Source organism: Gavia stellata, chromosome 11 (assembly GCF_030936135.1).
Source record: "Gavia stellata isolate bGavSte3 chromosome 11, bGavSte3.hap2, whole genome shotgun sequence".
NCBI lineage: Eukaryota > Metazoa > Chordata > Aves > Gaviiformes > Gaviidae > Gavia > Gavia stellata.
In genome coordinates this window covers 20,465,955-20,472,013 of record NC_082604.1, presented here as the reverse complement: position 1 = coordinate 20,472,013, position 6,059 = coordinate 20,465,955, and positions in this window count along the sequence as shown.

The following is a 6,059-nucleotide window of genomic DNA, read 5'->3' as shown; positions in this document are numbered from 1 at the left end:
AGCTGCAAATTCATTTATATTGCAAATCTGCTCTTGGTGGAGGCATCCTGCAAGCATGGCTTTTTGGGCTTGCAAAATCAAGCAGGATCACCAGATCGTATATGCAGATGTTTGAAAGTGAATGTAATAAAACTGAAATGCAGAAAATAATAACTTTCTCACTGACACCAGTAATATGCTTAATGTGCCAGTAATATCTTAATGTGTATGTACATAGATAGAGGCACTGTGATGAACCTAGTGATGTACTGGGTAGGTTGGACTGGCAACATTTTAAGTTTTATTGTGGAAGCTTGGCGAATTTTGAATAGATTGCTTTAGATTAATAATTTGAGTACTTTTCTCATTATTTTTTCCATGAGCAGATTGTGAACATCATAATTTGTTTGAAATATGAATTCATTTTCCTTGAGGAGATGAAAGAAATGTCATTCCATGGCAAAATGAATGAGGGTAAACATTGACTGGACTCATGAATCATGTTCTTCAGAAATTTCTGGAATATAGGAAAGCTCCAGCAAAGCTGAGGTTCAAAACCAAGATCTGTGTCTCTAATCTGCACAGATTTTCTGACTCAGATTGAACACTTTCCTTTTTCCCAACAGCCATTTATTTTGTTTCTGCATGTGGGAAATGCAACCTACTCCTTTTTAAAATTTTGAAGAAAGAGTTAAGTAAGAAACTGAGACAATTAAATTATAATTTAATAAAATACTTGGGATCTACCAACTTCATAGGCAATAGGACTTGCAGAAAAAGGGAAATGCAGGTTTTGTGACATTTGTGGCTAGCTGGGAAAGCCCAGATGCTGACGAAAGCCCGGGAGTGTGACTGATGCTGAGGCTGATGAACTTCAGGCATGCATACCCCTGCATTATTGGCATCCAGTGACCACAGCCATGGATATGAGAAAGAAAGTGTAGTCTCCAACTGTCTTGTCACCTTACTACTGAAGGATTAACTTCATAGAAATCTTTCTCTCCTCACCCTTGTTATTTTCCTCAAATTGATGCTTTAAAAAAATACTCCTTTTTTCTTCTAGGCACTCTGATGTAAAAACGTTTTTTCAGTGAATTCCAAACCTTTGTGCTTCTGGGACAGTCCATGGTGTGACTCACAGATGAGGTTTTTTTGCCTTAAAAGGAAAAATGGTTGACTGTTCCTCCATCTGCCATTGAACATTGTCAAGAAAGAGAGAGTTTTGTGACATCCAGCAGCCTTCAAGGGTGTACTTCAGGACCTGCCCCCCCCCCAAGCAATGAACATGAACAAGGCCCCATATAAATCCTAGTTCATCAGCTGAAATGCATCTCCCAAGTGTGTATTTACCAGCCCAGCTTCTAAAACTAACATGAACAAGCCAGGAACCCTGTCCACTAAATAGGTGCATCACTTAGGTGAACCCAGCACTAAATTCAACATTGTACCAGGCCAAGCAAGTGCAAAAGAGCAGAGCAAACTGACCCTGCTCTCCTGGCAGCCCTGCTTTTCTACTGAAGGGAAATCAAGGGGCTTGCGAAGTTTTCTCCTTGTGACCTGTAGCCGTTAAATTATCCTTCATGTAGGGATGTGCACTGACACTAGAAATGGTAATAGCAAGTGAAGCATAATTCTGGTATTTTCTCACTGAGGGAAGTTACTTTCTCTCCGTTGCCCTCACTGGTACTTCTCTAACAGATAAGTTCCTGAATCAGCTGCCGGCAGCAGAGAGATAGGTTTTTCTCCCCCATCTTTACCACATCTTCTTTTTTTTATCTTGCTCACCACAGAGAAGGCAGTGTTCTGTTCCCCCATCTGTCTGCCCACCCCTCTCTTTCCCAGCCAGCCCAGCTCTGTCATGCAGCCTCCCAACAACGTCCTTAAAGGCATTACAGGAGCCTGCACTCAAAGCGGGGTCTGGCTGCAGTTATTAGCCAAATGTAGATCTAGACAGATTTGGTTTCAAGCTTCTCTGAAAAACCTTTGAAGATGAAGCTGAAGAATTTTTGAGTGCCCTCTTGTATTGAGAAGTTTACCTCACGCACTTGTCCCACAGTTATGATATTTTAAGCTGGTTGTTGATGTTACAAACAGCAAAATCACAGCAAAGTCACATAGAATCGTAGACTGGTTGGGTTGGAAAGGACCTTTAAAGGTCATCTAGTCCAGTCCCCATCCTTTGGGAAATTCCTTTGACCAACACGCTGTTGAATTCTCAAGTTTATGTGTGGTATTTTCCAAGCTATTTATCTCCTCTAGTTTCCATAACTGCACACTGAAAGGATGCATTCTCCTCAAAAGACTCTTATCTTAATTCCTAAGATTATTATCTGTGAAAGCAGTTTAAACATGAAGTAACAAGCATCCATCGCATCTGCTGTGAGTTATGGTCTGTGTTTATGGAACCAATAGGAAACAAAAAGAGATCTAATTGTAGAAAGAAACATGGTGAATTCAGATACTCTGGAAGTTGTGGGGAGATTAACAGAAAACCGCATAATATTTTCAATACCCTTTTTTTCTTTTTGTAATGCTGATGAAACAAAGATAGAAATGCCAGATGAGCTGTCCAAGCCACAGAAGAAATAATCATCAAAGTTATGGTTAGGATATAAGCATATCTGTGTCTGTGGCTTGTGTCCACAGCCCATGCGACCCTGCCTGTTTTTTAGATTGTACTTGTATTTTAAACAGTTTAGGTGAAACAGCACTCGAGAGAGAAAATAATTGCACAGCAATGCACACTTTAATGACTAAATACAGCCTTTATTATAGAAACACCAATACTAGAAAAATAAAGAGCATATCTTACTTCTTATAGCAAATTAATTTTTAGTAATCATGTATTATAGCAAGCTAGAAGTGATGAACCAAACTGTACTCATACACTCAAGAAGCTAACCTACTTCTCTCTTCCTCTTTCAACCAGAATTAACAGCTGTTTTTTAATTTGGACTTTGTCCATCAGAGAGCAAGAAGGACTGAAAGAAATTAAATCTTGCTTTATAAACTCCTTGGTGATCTGGCTAAGTATGACAACATCATACTCATGGGATGCCCTTGTATCTACCTTGGGTGTGCAAGAGACCGTAGTGAATGCTCTGGGGTGAGAGCTGCAGCAGAGCATCAGGGATCCATAGGGATATGCTCACCTCCTAATTTCTATGAGTGGCCCCACTGTATCCTGACCAGCACATGCTTGCAAACAAGTTAACCATAGCTTGCCTGATGGGATGCATCATGTCATTATGATCAGTATCTTCTGGTTCAGGGATGGGTTGATCTGGGTCCGCAAGTGGGGGAAAAAGTGAGCTGGGGCTGCTGAGACCAACATTGCTGGTCACTCTGGGACACAGCTGCAAAACTAAATTCAGAGAGGCAACACTCCCTGCTGTGCCGGCATGCTAACAGGCATCCCTGCTGCAGGCTGTTTGTGTGTTTTGTGGTCAGGGATGGAGCTGAAGGCATGCAGGCTGGGCTGCAGGTGGGAGAAAGGTTGCACATTAAGGGCTGGGATCTCCTGATGCAGTAAGGAATTCTCCAGTGGATCCTCTACTTGTGTAAAGTACTAACTCCATTGGATTTGGTTTGCTGCGTGTTGGCCGCTTTTCATAGGAGCCTCCAATTGTTTCATCAGTTTGTACCATGTGCACTTCACCTGTGCCATTTAGAGCAAGCCCAGAGTATTATTCATGTAGAAAGGGCAGTATGCAGCTTCATAAAAATAGCAAACAAATAATAGCAATAAAAAGCATAAGAACAATCAGGTAAACCTGAATCCAAACATTGATCTATACCAACAGTTTGATTCACTGTAGAAAGAAAAAAAGTGTGGGGGAAAAAACATTAACCTTGCATCATCGGTAAAAATGCCAGAGGGTGTCACAAGATTAAACACAGAATTATCAGTCATTAAGAACAGTTTTCTCTCCTCATGTTGGTATCAAACATTAAAAGACTGAATAAAGAGATTTTTCAGTACTGAACATAACAAGAAAATGCTATACCCCTATCAGTAGAAGTAACAAACTGTACAGATCATGCAACCCAGCAATCCAAAGACCATGTGAAATAGGACTTAGTTTTGAATGGGAAAGATGCCTATTGATCACTATTCAGAACGGCTTAGAGTCAGATCATGTGCAGGGCTGAGCTTTTTAGGCAGTGTTTGTTGTTAAAATGTCCACATGCAACAGTTTGGGACAGTAACATCACTATTGCATACTTAGGCTCACATTCAAATGGAAGCTCTTCCATATATTTGCCTTTCCTGATGGATACCTCATCAATTCTCTTGTTTTTAAAAAATGTGATTGCTTTAATCAAGTGTAAAAATCTGCTTTCTAAACACCAGATTAATAGTATTAACTAATCCTGAGAACTAGAGGGATCTTATTGAGCCAAGGGCCTGCACAATGCCACTGAGTTCAGTGGGCTGCTTGTCCACTAGCCAGGGGGGAAGGAGGAAGGGTGAAAATAAGCTAGATAAACTTCACTAAACAATATTAACAGTGCTGGAGCCTTCTACAAAATAATAATCAAAACACTCAAATTTCAGTTTGAGTATTCAACTGAATACAGTTCAAATCACTGTATCTGTATTAAAGGTTTGAAAGTTTGGTATTCTGTTTCTGGTGCTACGTTACCTTATAAACATATTCAACTGCCTCCCTTGCTCACAGCTGGTTCTGACTTCTGTCTCATGTTTCTCCAAGAGCAAAAGTGCTTCAAAATTGTCTTTATCTTCCTTATTTATTGGTTCATTCAGACTCAAAGGGAACATTTTTTGAGACTGTTAATTATTTCCACAGCTACGTATTATGTTGATTATGGAACAGTATGACCATGTTTCTACTTGACACAGACCAGCATCTTCTAGTAATTCATGGAATGGAGGGTTTGCTTTTCTTTCTTGATTTAAATAAGCAAACTCTCATTGGTTAAATACTAGTAAAATATCAAAACTGTTTTTAAAATACTTAAGGGAAATTAAACTCACAAGATCTTATCATCAGTTTTACCCAGTGAAAATCCAGTGAGGTTCCATCACCATTAATAATTACTCAGGATTTGGGCCATTATTAGTGGAAATTAAATTATCTCCCAGCATTTCTATTTTGTTTAGATCCAGATTAAACTAACAACAAGGAATTTTTGCAGATTACTTCAGTCTTTCTTTTGTTTAATGGGTGCCATTCCACAGTCCTTTTCCAGGCAAAACTTTTATTGGTAGATTTTAAGTCATTACCCTAACCCTTAAGGGGGAATTGTCCTCATTTAATATTATTTTCTCTTTTGCAAATGTTTTTATATATAATTTCTTACCATTTTGATGTCATTTGCTGCAGCGAACAGATTTGTATGTGGTGTGTGCATATGTGTGTGTGTATATGCACATCTGTGCATATGTTTAACTTTGTAAATCTTTTGTAACAAGGAGATTTTCCTTGTTACAACAAAGAACATTAGCTAAACTTAGTCTCAAAAGCAATTACTACTTTCATGCCTTCATCATTGGCTTAGCAGGAAACAGACTACAGTGTTACAATTAGTGTGCTTTAAAGCAACTCCAAACTATTTCCATATGAAATCCAGCTGCTCAGCTGCAAGGGCACTGGATAGCATTCACTTTTGGGCAGGGAGTTTGTCCAAGGCCTGTGCAAGTTTTCAGGTCCCACAGAAGCCTCAAGCATACAGCATCAGTGGATTTCCATTTGCTCATGGACCTTGTGCAGGTCTGCCGTAACTGTGGCCACTTAATTCCTGGCATTTTCAGTGACTGTGGTATCATCTTCCTGGATTAAGAGAGATCACCATGCTGCCATCTCAGTAGAGGGACAGTTACTGAGTTCAGTGGCAGTCACTGTAACAGGTCCATGTCTGAATAGGAAGCGGGTGATTCATGAGCTCTCACAAGATCATGAAATACGAAGCTACTTGAATTTATCAAGCAAATTCACACCAGTCCCCATCTATTGCACTGGCATCCTTAGCACTGGCCCATGTGTCACAGTGGTTTCAGACCCTCATGTTAGCTTTCTCCAGGTTGTGTTGCAAGCATGTGGCAAAGGGATGCTCTG